The following is a 15,463-nucleotide window of genomic DNA, read 5'->3' on the forward strand; positions in this document are numbered from 1 at the left end:
GGTCAGACAAACGATGTACGTGCTAAATCCTAGGTGAGAGGGTTCACTCCCCAGATGGCCGCAGTGGCCAGAACTGAGCTGATCCGAAGCCTGGAGCGTCTGCAAGGTCTTCCAGGTGGGTACAAGTGCCCAAAGACTTGAGCCATCCTCCACTGCTTTCCCGGACCATAAGCAGGGAGCAGGGTCGGAGGAAGTGCAGCAGAGGGTTAATTTGAACCGCCACTGCCCCAGCCCATACAGAAAGCTTTAATGTCTGCATTGAGACACCTTGCTGGAGTTCAATTCGTGTCCCAGTGACCTCACATGAGCAGGATCATTTATGCTAACCCTGTGCCATCACTAGTGAGGCGATGCTGAAGATGTCACACAAACCGGAGTCAGACCAGAACCTGCTGGTTTTCATGTTCTCAATGACAGTCTCATGCCTGGCACTTAGCAGATGACCTGGGAAATGTTGACTCAATGACCACATAATTCCAGGATGCGCATGCATGCGCTGGAACGGCCAACAGTAATGTCATCTGGGAAGTATTGCAGCAGACGCCTGTTGCAACACTGACCAGATGTTGCCAGCATTCTAAGAGGCGGCATGATTCAGCGACAGGTAGCACTTAAAGACGGCGTGATGTCTGAGGTTATCTCCAGCAGGATGCTGCTCTGCTGCTCGGGGTCCAGCCCTCCCGCCTGTGGATGTGGCTTTGATGTGGGTTCTTGACGGCTCTTGGCCGCCTCCTAAATGAGCACTTCCTTAAAGAGAGCCCACAGGGAGGATAATCCCCAGGCTGCTCTATGCTGCTTCTTTGGGAAAATTTATATTTATTTACGTGACAGGCAGAGTGACAAAGAGATTCATTTTCTATCTGCTCGTTTATTTTCGAAATGGCAGCAGCAGCCTAACCTGGCCAGTGCCAGGAGCCAGGAACTGCCCCAAGCATCCTCGGCTGCCATTAGCAAGGAGTTAACCAGCCAACATTCCAAGGGACACTTAGCCCTCTGTGCCACCACACCCCCTCTATCTTAAAAAAAAAAAAAAAAAAATCATTCTATTGGAAAGGCAGATCAGATTTACAGAGACAAGGAGAAACAGAAAAAAGACCTTCCATCCACTGGTTCACCCCCTAAATTCCCCAACAGCTAGAGCTGAGTCTATCTGAAGCCAGGAGCCAGTAACCTTCTCTGGGTGTCTCCAGTATGTGCAGGGTCCCAAGGCTTTGGGCCGTCCTCCACTGCTTTCTCAGGTCACAAGCAGGGAGCCGGATGGGAAGTGGGACAGCCAGGAGATGAAGCGGTACCCATACAGCACTTGCAAGGTAAGGATTTAGCCATTGAGCTATCCCACTGGACCCTCTATTCTAGGACAGAAACAATATGCCAAGCTAGCAAACGACCTGGAAGGCATGACCAGAAATGGAATAAGCTAAAATGAAGTCAGCATGAGCTCCTGACACGATGCCCTAAGTGGGCTTCGGTGGGAAAGCTGCAAGGCTTTGCAGTGAGAGCAGGAACCGTGGGGGAGCCCCAGCACCACCATAATCAGAATGGACATTCGAGCTGCCAGACACGGGCAGCCAGAAACGTCAGGTTTGACTAGTATGAAATTAGGACTGATCTAAAAGGGAAATGAGTTATTCCATGAGGTAAGCATCCTAGAAAATACTGAGATGCATGACCTAAAGATATCAGTACGAGCAAAGCAGAAACCAGACACGTTTTTTTAAATTATTTATTTGAAAGGCAGAATTTCCTGGGAAGAAGGAGAGACAGATCTTCCTTCTGCTCATTCACTCCGCGGATACCTACAATAGCCAGGCCTGAGCCAGGCCAAAGCGGGGGCAGCAACTCCACCTGGGGTCTCCCACATGGCTGGCTGGATAAGCACTCGGGCCCTCTTCTGCGGCGTTCCCAGATGCATTGATGGGAGCTGAATCGGAAGTGGAGCTGCTGGGACACAGGTCCATACTCAAGAGGATGCAGGATTGCTGGCGGTGGCTTAGCGTGCTGCGCAGGCACTCAGCTCCGTGAGCAACTTGTGATTGAGCTCGTCGCAAGCAGCTGCTAAGCTGCTCATCTCGGCATTCACAGTCTGCACCGTGCGTGACAGTGTCAGGCAGCTAATAGCTACTTATCTAACAAAGCGTTGAACAAGCACTCGGATATGTGGTTTCAATTCTCCAGGTAATTTGAAGCATCTTTAAAGCACCAAGTCTTTTATTGTTAATTAACTGTTTTTATGGAAATTTTTCCTGTTATGATTTTCATAATATCCTTGTCATTCTCAGGAAATGTGAAAAACAGTGAGTCTGGAAAAATCTGTCAATATTGTGTCCTACGTTGACGGAAATTCCTGGAGAAAATGCCGCAAGTCCCTTTAAGAAGCCTGATGGAGGCAGTTGAAAGTATTTTAGGGAACAGAGGTGATTTAAGCACTCAGATGCAAACAAATTTTCACATTTCCAGAGAGCAAAGGTGAATGACAAGGCATTTGATAGTAGTTGCTATAGTAGCAAAAGAAAAATTTAACCTCTCCATGGAATTACTGCCACCACCCCTTACTGCCACTTGTGGCTATTATTTCTGGTTACTTTTTTAAACAGCGAAGGTGGGTGGTTCGGAATTTTTTTTTTAAACACAGAGACCCAGAGAAAGATTCCACTGGATTCACAGGTCAAAGTTAGCCTGGGCCTAGCCAAAGCCCAGAGCACAGAACCCCCCCAGCCTAGTTCTCCCATAGGGCAGGGACCCACATACTTAAGACGCCACCTGCTGCCTCCCAGGCACACTGAGAAGGGATGAAGGTATACCGAGAGGTGAAGCACTTTGCCAAACCTAGCAGCCCTTGTTGCTGGTGTTACCTTTTCTGGGAGTGAACTGCAAGGGGATGGGAAGACTAATGGTTGCGTCGAAGGAGCGGAAGACCAAGAAACTGGGCATGGACAGCTCAGTCCTCCAGGGAGGAAAAGGACAGCCCGCAGATGCCCGCAAAGCAAGCGGAGGCTCGTTAAGGGAGTGAAAGAGTAACAGATGACTTTTCCTTCTGGTAAGGCTCACAGGAAGAGATAATATTTAACATCCAGAAGCTGCTGGAGGGCTGAGGGTGCAGAAGCAAGCCAAATGCACCGACAGCTATGTTTTCACAGAGTCCTAGACCATCCATAAACAGTGCGAGTGCCATACAGGACTGTGCTTGAACGTGTGTTCCTCGCAGGGAAAACGGGCCCCGTGGCGTCGCGCGTCTGTGAGAACGCAGACCACGCTCCACGGGCCTCAGAGTTTAGCAGCTCATCCAGATCCTAGGAAGTCCCCAGGAAACAGCAGAAACGCCCCCGCCAAAGTCCTCCAAGCTGCGTGGGAGGGCTGCCAGCACCAGGGGACTGCCCAAAGCCCCAAGTCCCAAACAACAGCAACCAAGTTTGAAGAATGTTTGCACCTACGCCCCTGTCTGAGTGTCGGCTGCTGGGCATAACCGGATCTTCGTCGGACTCTTCACTATTACCATTACAGGCCAAGATACTGTCTTCTGCCTCCGAAATTTCTGGGGTGCATAGGAGTCATTTTCATCGCATTTCTCTCCATGGCTCTTCCTGGCGGCTACAATGGGGGCGCTTTTTTCTTTGTTGAATCAGAGATGTGTTTGGCCTTTGCTCAGCATTGATGTGTTACCCTTCCGCTCTGTTCCATGAACTGTGTGAGATCTGCTGTGTAAGTCCTGATTTCTCACAGTCTTGGACTCACGGGGGACAGAGCTTCTAGATTATCTAAGCCAACTGCTTCATTTACAAATAAGAAAATGGGCTCCAAAAGGGACTGGCCCAGGTCACGGGACTGGTAAGCGCCAGAGGTGACAAGCAATCCAATCCAGTTGTCCCTCTATCCACCAGGCAGTTTGGGTCACGGTCCTCAGCGGCACACATGATAATGATACAAGTGATTCCACGTGCTCCTGCAGCATCATAGCCCTCAAAGCCCTGTCACCTACGCTGTGGCTGAGAGCCCTAATTATCATCATAACTAGCACTTCTGGGTACTTAGGACAAACCCAAGTGACTAAGTGCTTTTTGCGTGATTTCATCAATCTTCACAATACTCCTGTTATTTTCACTCTTTTATAGACCAGGAATGTAGGCTTAAAGAGGTTAGGTAATGCGCCCAAGGCCACAGCACTGGGAAACGGAGCCCTTTGGACTCATCTTAATTGCCTGGTGCCAGAGCCCCTACAACTGTATCCGGCCGCCCACTGAGCGTCCCTCACAATGCCCTCTGGAGCAGACAAAGGAGGCATTGTACAGCCCATTTTAAAGCCAGGCTCTGCTTGTACTGTTAAGCTTAATTTTACAGAATTTTACAGTTGTTCCAGCCTAACAAATAGATTAATTCCCTGAGGGAGAGAAGGTAGAGAAAGCAGCCTCCAGGGATGCCTGCAGTCAGGGGACAAGAGCAAGAAAGGAAGTTAATGCATAATTAGGAGTTGCTGCCCTATTATATTCCATATCACTAGAAAGTACATTAAATTTTTGTAAAATGTCAAATAGTTTATATAAGGTTAAAACTGTGGTTATGTAAAGTCATTTACACACACACACACACACAATATGATTTTAATGAAACAATGTGCTGCGAGGGTTGCCTGGTTACCAGTCACCAGGGAGCAGCAGGCACTTGGGCTAAATTCCTGGTACCCAGATGAACTAATTTGAAGCAGAGAAGATCTGAGCAATGGCTGTTGCCACTCCCAACACTGACCACCAGCATTTGCTGCCAAAAGCTAATTTCCACCTTGAATTGTCATTGTGGAACCAGCTAACAAATTCCTCAGCATTGTGGCAAATTGGGGAAGCCTTTCCAGCTTCTACCTCCCCCAGAAAGAACAAATTCTTCCTCTCCATATGTTTCCCCCCAAAGAGCTTTGCACAAACCTCTGTTAGCTCACTAACCTCACTGTTGAGGTGCAGTTTGTTCATCTGTCCCCACAGCTAAGTGTGTAAGTCTGATGGTCGGATGGTGAAGAGAGAGGGCTTCGTAGCAGTATTCACTTCCTGACTTAGTTATGTTAGATATGACCTTGGGAAAGTTCCTGCACTCCTAGCGCCTCCGTTTCCTCTTCTGTAAAGCAGGCACAGAATCCCGCGCTCAGGTGGTGGGATGAAAATGAAGCCAGTGTGTGGAGCATGCGCTGAAGGTGCAGTGCACACCAGCTCTTGTTAAGAAGACACAAACTGTGTGCTTGAACCTCTTCACACAGATAAGCATCTAAGATGTCTGGGATGGAGGATGGTAAAGGAGGCAAAGAGACAGAGCGGAAAGGCCGCTCACCTTGCCAGAGGGCATTGTCTCAGGAAAGGCTTGCAGCAGAAGGGTGAAGCCAACAGAGCCAGCCAGAGGGTTGGTTACAGCTAAGTGTCTCCCAGGCAAGGGAGTACATGAGTAAGAACTTGGTGTTTCAGAGGAATAACAGGTGGTTGGTTAGGGTTAAGGTTAGGGTCTGAGCTGGAGAAGGATGATGATGAGGCTAGTATGGAAAGAGCACAGGTTTTGCAGTCAGGCTAGATTCTGGTGCTGACACTGTGGCATAACAAGCTAATTCTCCACCTGCAGTGCCAGCATCCCATATAAGCACCTATTTGAATCCCAACTGCTCCACTTCCCATCCAGCTCCCTGCCTATAGCCTGAGAAAGTAGCAGAGGATGGCCTACAGACTTGGGGCCCTGTACCCAGATGAAGAGACCAGGAAAAAGTTCCTGGCTTCTGGCTTCAGGCTGTTCCAGCTCCCACATTGTGGTCACTTAGTGGGCCAGTGAATGGAAGACCAACCACACCCCTCTCTCTGTGCCTTTCAACTAAATAACTCTTTTTTTTAAAAAAAAAAAATTCCAGTTTCATCACTTTCCAGCCCATATATACACAACAAAGGCTTCTTTCTGAATACCAACTTTGTTTTTTGCAAAATAATTGCTATTACATGAACTAATGTATGTAAAGTGCCTGTCACACAGAAAACATGCCCTTTTAAAATGATAGCAAGTACTCTTTTTTTAAAAAAAAAAAAATCTGCTTATTTGCAAGGCAGAGTTATAGAGAGAAGGAAGCAGATAGAGAAAAACCTTCCATGTGCTTGGTCACTACCCAAATGGCTCCAATAACAGGCAAGGCTGGCCCAGATGGAAACCAGGCATCCCCTCTGGGCCCAAACACCTGGTCCAAGCACTTGGGGCCATCTTCCACTGCCTTCTTACATGTATCCACAGGGAGCTGGATTTGAAATGGAGCAGCCCAGACTCAAACTGACACCCACACGGAATGCCAGCATTGCAGGTGGCAGCCACCTTATCCTCTATGCCACAAAACCAACACGTCTGTTTATCTGGATAGGCTCAATTGTTGGCCCACTGCTTGCACTCATTTCCTATTGAGCCAGTGGCAGTACAAATGGATGAATTCATTTACATAACACACATTTGTTAGACACCACCAAGGTGCTGGATTCTGTCCTAGACACTGCGGATAAACAGACAAGAACCACACGGACAAGGATCAACACCCTCCTGAGCTGAGAAGGAAAGGCAAGCGCAGGTGCCTGGGAAGGGTCGTCTGCCTCGTGGTTCTCCCAGAAGCAGCTGGTACTCTGGCGAAGCAGAATGGCCAGGAGAGCCTGGTGTTGCTCTCACTCCGGTCCTCCCCTTCATCAGCTCAGCCCCCTGCTGCGATCTGGGGGGAACTGGTGCTTTGTTTTGTTTGGCCGGAAGACATGTCAAGGAAGGCTCAGGTCATTCTTGGGTTCTGAGGTCTCAAGCAGGAACAAGAGGAAATAGGAAAACCAGGCGCACAAAAGGCCACAGAGAGGGTGTTGCGCCTATCTCGCCTGATAAGGGAGCTCAGATGCCGTGGAGGTTCCTAGTGGATTGCAGGATAATGTACTTCCCATGTGCGTATCTCTTTACAGAAAGGGTTCACCAAAGGGCTTTCATGTAATCCTTTTCTCTAATCCTAACCCCATTTAATCCCATCTTTTGCCTTTAGATTAAACCCTCCCTCTCCATTGCCTCCTGCCCAGTCCCAAGTTTCAGGCATAAACAAAAACTACAAGAATCTTCCTTCTCCTTCCCCCCTTTCTGGCCAACGCCCTATTGTTTTGTCCTCACCCTCAAGTTCACTAGATGTTCAGAATCTGTGGGCTCCATTGCTTCCCTTCGCCTCACTCATCCCGCTGTGATCATTCCCTAGATGCCAGTGAACTTGGACTTGCTAACATCACTAGGAGCCTCATTTTTTCAGTCCAGGGATGCATAACAGCCGCTTGGCAGTTGGCCTTGGTGGCATGTGAAGCCATTCTATGCCTGGTCCCCTTTTCTTGCCCTAGGCTTCTGAATCTTCTCTACGATCTCTCTCTAGCTTTTTTCTTTAAGATTTATTTTTGGGGCCTGGTGGCGTGGCCTAGCGGCTAAAGTCCTCGTCTTGAACACGCCAGGATCCCATATGGGCACCGGTTCTAATCCCAGCAGCTCCACTTCCCATCCAGCTCCCTGCTTGTGGCCTGGGAAAGCAGTCAAGGAAGGCCCAAAGCCTTGGGACCCTGCACCTGCATGGGAGACCCAGAAGAGGTCCTGGCACCTGGCTTTGGATTGGCTCAGCTCTGACCACTGCAGTCACTTAGGGAGTGAATCAATGGACAGAAGATCTTCCTCTGTGTCTCTCCTCCTCTCTGTATCTAACTTTCCAATAAAAATAAATCTTTTTTAAAAAAATGCACAGTCCTCTTCCTTCTGTTGGCATGAATGAATTTTCCATAGCCTCAGTGAAGCGCTCTGCATATCAGGGTATGGCTGGCCTCTCTACCAGGTCAGGGACAAGTTCAGGGTGCTGGCTGTGATTTCCATATTTTTGCATTTTCAGGGCTTTGCTCTGCCTAGCACATGGCGGCTACTGCAAATTGAAAGAGCTTGGCAAATCCCTCAAGCGTCAAATAACTAGCAAATGGCAAGGGCAGGACCTAAACCAGTCTCCTGATTTGTCAGGATGCAGTCCCTACACTTCAGCAAAGAAAAGAGCAATGGTCTGAGGATTTGCCAAGTGCTACCTCACAATGAATCCTAGAACTTGAGGGGCAAGATGGAGGGGAGGACTTCCTTTCCCCCACGAATGCTGCCCCGGCCCAGGTGTAGAATTGTTTGGCATGGATAGGCTTCCTCTTGCATCTTCCAGGATAAGAGAAGAAAGGAGAAAACAAAACAAAACAAGAAGACCCACCTCCAGTCGCTTCCTCCCAGGAGACAATGACCACCACCACTTCCTGTAAAGCCAGCAGACAGGAAGCCCACCGTGATTCACGTAGCCCCCAATTTGCTGCAGGTTTCCTCCCAGCGGACAGGGTAGGGAGTGGCCTAAGGGGCTGCCCTGTTGCTGGACCAGGGCCAGCATGGTCTCCATCATCCTGCAGGAACCCTCATGGTGCTGGGAGAGACCCCTGGAAGGAAGGAGATGTCGCCTTCCCCGGGGAGTGAGCAAGCTTTCCAGGGAGAGACAGTGTGTGCACTCGCCAATTACAAGCTCAAATTCCACCCAAATACACAGGCAAAGGCCATCATTACGTGCACAGGGCCCTCCTGCTGTGCGGGCAACATTTTAGTGTGGCAGCGAAGCAAGAAAAACGCCACCAAAGCCGGGAGGGAGAGACAGAGCTGCCTCTGTGATCTGGTGGCCCGTTCACCTTGTCGTTTGTTAGCACGCCATCTGGGAAGGGGAGAGAGCGAAACGGAGAGGAGGAAGAGGGGAGTGTGCTAGGCGTGCAAGTTGATTCACCGTTTCAGATGGTTTTGTTAATGAGCGTCCTCATTAAGGGTCCTGAGAGCCCGGGGCTTTGGGATTTTCCTGCACGCAAATCAGAGGACGAAAATATCAGCTGGCATCAGCCCAGCTTCTCATGGCTTGTTTTCAAAGTATAGTAAAAAGGGGAGGGGGAGGAGAGGATCTGAAAAGAAAGCATTATTTGTGGGAAAAGAGATTCATAACCCTTTTGTCCAAGAAAATTTGAAGATGCTGTGATTTTAGCCAATCCCTGTGAAAATACAAATCAATACTTAGAGTGTGTGTGTGTGATTGCATCTCAGCCAGTTCCCATTGAGAACATGCTCCCCAATCCTGAGATTTCTTTTCTGCTGGGCCACGCAGCACAGGGTCTGTGAGAGGTGTGGCCTCACCCAGTCCTGCTTTCCTTCCGGGCCCAGCACAGTGTCCAGACACACAGCAGGCTCCAGCAACTGTGATTTTATCATTTCTCTGTTTTCATTGGGTATAATTAAGACATGAAAAAGTACCTAAAAGAATTGGAATTGAGCACTAAACTGTGCATCAGAGTAATTCATCACCTTACAAGATTCAGCAAACATCTTAAAGCACTAGCAGCCCCCAATTAAAGCAGCGGCCTTCGGTTCAAGCTGCCAAGGGGGAGGACGAAAAGTCCGGGTGGGGATTTGCAGAGATGTAATTCCTTTGCTCTGGACAGGCATTGTCTGCAGGGTTACTGCACACAAATTGGCCCCTTTTACGATGGGATGTGGTTGTTGCCTTATTTATCTTTCCAGTGAGTTTGCTTAACAGATGGTAATTACAGACACACGAAAGTAAATTCTAACTGTTGCCAATGCTTGAACTGGTGGTCTTTAATCCTTCACTCTGCTTATATGGTCCAAGGAATGCTTTGCTTGTGAGGAATCCAGAGACACCCAGAGATGAGCCAATTGAAGAGTCTGACACAGCGCTGGCCAGGCAGCGTGTGCTCCCAGGGAACCCGCTCCTCCCCGCCTGCATGGCTAGGGAAGGCAGCCAGAGGAAAGGCTGCCCTTCATCAGTCCTCCATTGGCTCTGAGACAGACATCAAGAGAAGGGGACACCAACAGAATGTTTCCTAAAACATTGACCCAATGCTCCAGCTCTTTGGGGGGGGGGGGGACACTTTATATTATCATGTGCCCTGGATTGTGCATCATGCCACAGGGCAATCACCCTCTCTCGCTCTCTCTCTCCCTCTCTGCCTTCTCACTCTCTCTTTAGTCCACACTTGAGTCATCAAGGAGCAGACAATGAGCTTGCTTGAGTGTCCTTGGATTATACACCTGGAGCTATTTTTTTCTCTGATAAGTATAGTCTAGTCAGTATTTCACAAGTTGCATTCCAAAGACATGCGCCTTAGATCTGTGCAGAGGAGCCTGTCTCGGAGCTCTGTGTGTCACAGCCGGCAAAGCCACTGCTTTGGACCCCAGCATCCCGTATTGGCGTGCCTGCTGTGCTTCTGATCTAGCTCCCCGCTGATGCACCTGGGAAAGCAGCAGGGGGTGGCCCAGGTGCACTGGTCCCTGCCACCACAAAGGCGACACATACAGAGCTCCAGGCTCCTGATTGCAGGCTGCTGCAGTCAAGGCCATCACAGTCATTTGAGGAGTAAAGCAGTGGATAGAAACTGTCTCTCTCCCTCTCTCTCTCTTTCCCTATCTTTGTGTCTTTTAAATGAATGAATAAATAAACATCTGGGAAAAGACAAAAGGACTGATCCCCCAGCTTCTTGGTATCCTGGGGGAAACGCTGGCACCTGTAGTTTCAGCCGGTGTCCAGTGACAGCAAGAGCCTTGAACCTGCCCTTGACTCATTGGCGCACATATCCCTAGGGGGAACCCTGGAACATCTTCCCAGGTTGCAGGCTTCCTGCACCTGCCAAACAGGCAGAACCGTGGTACCCACACAATTCTGGGCTATAGCTTCCAAGCGCATCCTGGAACCACAGTTTCCTTTAAGATCTGTAGCTCAGTTGCCACATCACCAAATACATCCTGCCTACATTTCTGCCACGGCACTGTAACAACTTCAATTTCTATAGAGTAGTTAGACCGAATCATCCTGTGTTTCTTCACTAAATACTGATAGCCCTTGTACCCCAGAAACAGTAAATGCGGAAAGAACTGTTAAAAAGAGAACATTCTTGTTACTCAAGAAAAATGTGGGAAAAATAAGGCAAAACTGTTAAGTCCTTTAAAAATAAATATGGGCCCAGCATTGTGGCCCCACAGATTAAGCCATTGCCTGTGAGGTAGGCGTCTCATAGAAGCACCAGGCTGAGTCCGAGGCTATCCGTTTCCCATGCAGCTCCCCAGTAATGCACATGGGAGGGCAACAGAGGGTGGCCAAAGTGCCTGCGCCCTGGCACTCACTTGGGAGACCCAAATACAGCTCCTGGCTTGGCCTGACCCAGCGCTGGCTACTGCAGGCATTTGGGAAGTGAGCCAGCAGATGGAAGACTCTTCCTTGATCTGTCTCTCCCTCTCTCTATAAAATGGCTTTTCAAATAAATAAATAAATAGCTCTTTTTTTAAAAAAATAAATAAACCAATTAGTAAATCTGATACAAATAGATGCCAGTACCTACACCAGCCAGGAGTTCTGGAAGTCGCCCTAAGAGATCTGGGCTAGGCGCAGAGCAGGACCCTAAGCGGTATCATGGGCAAGGTGTGAGATGAGACCAAAAGGGTAAGAGGGAGCCAGAGAAACCAGCCACCACATGTTTTGTTAATTCAGGGACCTTCCTCATGCCTTTGCAGCTTCTGAAGCAAAATAAAGATGTGACTACATGCCTGGGAGGCACCCTAGGGACCTCAGAGGGCGTGGCAGCCCAGTCGCCATTTCTCCAACCAACACGAGCCAAGCAATGCCATCTACTGGTCACCCGTCAAGCAAGGGGAACTCTGCTGTGGACACGACCAAGCCCTAGTGCTGCCCTTGGTGTTTCCAATGACAAGGAATGTCAAAGCCGAGTGTACAGAGATGGGCAGAGAGAGACGCGCGTCCCAGGGCCTCGGAGGGAACCGTAACCCTGAGCAGGAAGGTGAAGGAGCGCCTGAGATGTGTCCCATGGAAACACTGAAGGATGAGTTAGGAGCAACACAGAATCAGAGCGATTTGGACATCTGGGGAAGGGGAAGCAGCAAAGCATTTTTGAGGAACTGAGAAAATGCAAGCGAGCCGGCCCAGTGGGCACGAGTTGTATTCAGCAGGGTGGGAGGCCAGAGGGCAGGCAGAGGCCAGCTCAGAGCTCAGAGCAGGCTTGTCAATCCCAAGGCAGACATCTGCCCTGGGGAGCCACTGCAGGGTTAAGAGCAGGGGTGGTGCAGGTGCCAGGCTCAGAGCTGCACTTCGGAAGCACCGTTCTGTGCCAGAGCCAGTGCTACCCTGGAATATTAATAAACAAGCACAGCCAAGACATCAGTCTCTCTCTTTAATTGGACCTTTCCGGTTTCCTTCCCCTGTCCTCATTCATCAGCTTCCCTTGCAACCGGTTCAAAACAGAGCTCTCTTTTTAAGGTCTGTGTTACCAAGAAGAACAGAGGGGACAGGAATAACCTCGAAAAGGGACTGTCGCTGGCCTCACAGCCTTGCTAACCGTACCTGCAGTGCTCACCAAAGGCGACCTCTGCCCAAGTGCGGAAGCAAGCAGAACAAGAGCAGCTGACTCCCCTTTCCTGGGCAGGCCACCCTTAGCGGTTGGCACTGCTTTAAAAGCAATGCAGTGGCTGTGGGCAGGGGAGGGGAGGGAGGGCTTGAGAGGACCACAGCCCGCCTCAGGGATGAGCGCCCAAAATGCACGCAGGCACAGAGAGATTCTTGCTCTGCCTGGGGAACTGCTGCTTTCATCACTGACTCGCAACTGTCCCTGGACCACACATGCCCAAGCAAGACTGGGGAGTCTTACCCCATCCTTACCTTATCTGTGTGGGAGCCAAGAAGCAGGTGAGGGCAGTAAATTTTAAAGACCGGAAGTCATGGCCTACACCACTTGTAGCTGTTTAAACCTCCCCCATTTAATGAAAGTTGGCTTCCCTGTTTGCTGGCATGGGGCACTTGTTAGGTGTTTTTAAACCAACTCCACCCTCGGGCCTGTCCCGAAGCAGTTGGCCCCCTATCCTCCTGACCTTGAGAGGGAAGAAGTGCCCAGAGCAGACCTTGTAGTGTCCTAGGTTCCTTAATTCCGGCCACTGGACAGGGGCCTTGGGGGAGTCACGCGCACCCGCTTCCTTCCCTGCGCAGTCACGAAGAGGCAGTGCAGGAGCAGGAACCTCTGGGCACAAAAATAGAAACCTTGAGCATTTGGATTCTCCTTTCCTGACACTGAACTTACTCCGGAAGAGGCACTTGAACAACATTTGGTGGTGTGTGTGTGTGTGTTTTTCCTCTGTGTTTTTCAAAAATATCTCCAATGGGGAAGGGAATGAAGAGGCAGAAGAGGCTTTTCAGCCCGCCTATTCTTTGGGTCCCGGACAGGCCCAGAAGAGGAGGTCCTCCCCCTGCGACCCCTTGGGGGTCTCTATTGCTTGTAATTCGATCCCCACCCCCAGCAAACTTGCAGGCTGCTTTGCATGCCCCTCCCACCCCGTGGCGTCCTAAAAGCATCACCGCGTCTTCGGTTGGGAAGTCGCAACGGAGACTTCCCACACAGGGAAATGAAGAGGCATATGATTCAAGCAGCCCCATTCCAGGAATATTATTAGTCTCAGAGAGAGAGAGAGAGAAAAAAGGCCTGCTTTATGTCACCTGAAATAAACCCCCCAATTCCTTCCCAGCTGCTCCACGCTAAAGATTTAGCGCAGCTTGCTTTGCCACCCCGAGGTCCCTAACCCCAGCGGGGCGAGCAACCGAGGGCCCAGGGAAGTCGGCCACCTCGGGGCGCGTGAGGCGCCTGATGGTCACGTGGAGGCACCATGTGCCGGCCTAAACCTCTGCGACTGCCCAGAGGATCCAGGGTCTGTGTTCTGTGCAGAGCTCAGAACAGCCTGCCTGCTCCCCGCCCAGTGAGCTGTCTCCGGGAAGAGCGCTTCCTGCGAAGGGCGGGGGCTCGGGCGGCCGGCGCGGCGGGGCGTCATCCCGGGAGCACCGGCCCCGGGAGCACCAACCCCGGGAGCACCGTCTCCACCCTCCAGGCTGCACAGCTCTCCCTCTGCCGCGCTAGCATCAAGGAGAAGATGGAGTCCCAGAAAGTAAAAATAGGTGTGTGAAACGAAGTTTCTTGTTGTATTTATTCTGCAAAGTATTGCGTTTCCATGACTAATTTCTTTCTGAGAATAACCCTCCGACAAGTTAGCTTTTAACCTACTGACCTGCCAGGATTAAAGATCAGACTATGGACGCTTTCTTTTGTTTCATCCCCTTTCAAATCACGTAACACAGAGACGTGGCACTAACTGCGAGAGTTAGTGAAGAAGTAGTGCAGCAACTCTTGGTTTTCTGCTCTGAAAAGAACAAGAGGAACATCTTTCATGGCGTTTGTAGGATTCAGCACCGCAAAGCTCCCAAAATATCCCACAAGCTGTGATTGTGTGTCCCGAGTGGGACGCTCTGTGTTGAGGCAGCACCCTCCGAGCCGTGTCACCGGGCTCACTTCCATTACCAAACACTACAGATATTCACTGAGCACTTATTACATGTTGCGTGGGATATAGTCACAGAGGAAACCGGGAAGGTTGGGTCTCGCTGGGACGTGATACAGAGTTTTCTAAGAGAAAGAAGAGCCGACGCACAGCACCTGCCATGAGAATGTCCCTAGAACGAGGAGGCCGTGTGGCTGCAGTGAATGCAACAGGAGGAGAGGGCAAGGAGGCGGCAAGCTTTGCACCAGCAGGGCTCTCTGTGAGCACACGGATGCTTATTTATTTTGAAAGGCAGAGTTAGTGTGAGAGAGAACTTTTGATGTGTTAGTTCCCTCCCCAGATGGCCTCCATGGCTGGGAAGCCACCTGGAATTCTGTCCAAGGCCCCCTCTGCTGTCCCAGGTGTCTTAGCAGGGAGCTGCATCAGAAGTTGGGCACCTGCAACTTGAGCTGATGCTCACAGGCACTGCCATCTTGGCCAGTGGCTGGCCTTGCTGTGCCACAGTGCTCACCCTCCTGGAAGGTTTTAGCACAAAGGATGAAATGATTTGAGTTTTGACAGAATCACCGTGGCTGCTAGGCAGATGATCCGCAGTAACAGGAATATTAGCAAAAGTGATGGGTCAAATTAGATGTACATATTTTGTCCCTGGATGTATTTTGATAGTGGAGCCAACAAGATCTGTTGATTAACCATGGGCTATGAGAGTAAGAGTGAAGTTACGGACAATTCCAAGATCTTGTTCCTGAGAAATTGAAAGCAGGGAAAAGCATAAACTAAGAAGGCAATGGTGACAGCGGGCTCTCTTGGGGTCCAGCGGATCCAGGCAACTTAATCTGAGGTTCTTTGCCAAGTGTGCTTGTTAGAATCACCTGGCACACACTTGCCAGTTTCATGTGCCAGCTAACCCCAGAGATGGCTTCAGTAACAGCATTTTCCATGATAGGTGTGCAACCACTGCATGGTCCAATGTTATCTGGTGGAATGTCCCATTTGAAATCCTCTGTGATGGAATAGGGATTTATACATATACACACACACAAGTGTACATATGTGTGCA

The sequence above is a fragment of the Ochotona curzoniae genome, unplaced genomic scaffold, assembly GCF_017591425.1.
Source record: "Ochotona curzoniae isolate NIBS_2020 unplaced genomic scaffold, NIBS_Ocur_1.0 contig_4105, whole genome shotgun sequence".
NCBI classification, from domain to species: Eukaryota; Metazoa; Chordata; class Mammalia; order Lagomorpha; family Ochotonidae; genus Ochotona; species Ochotona curzoniae.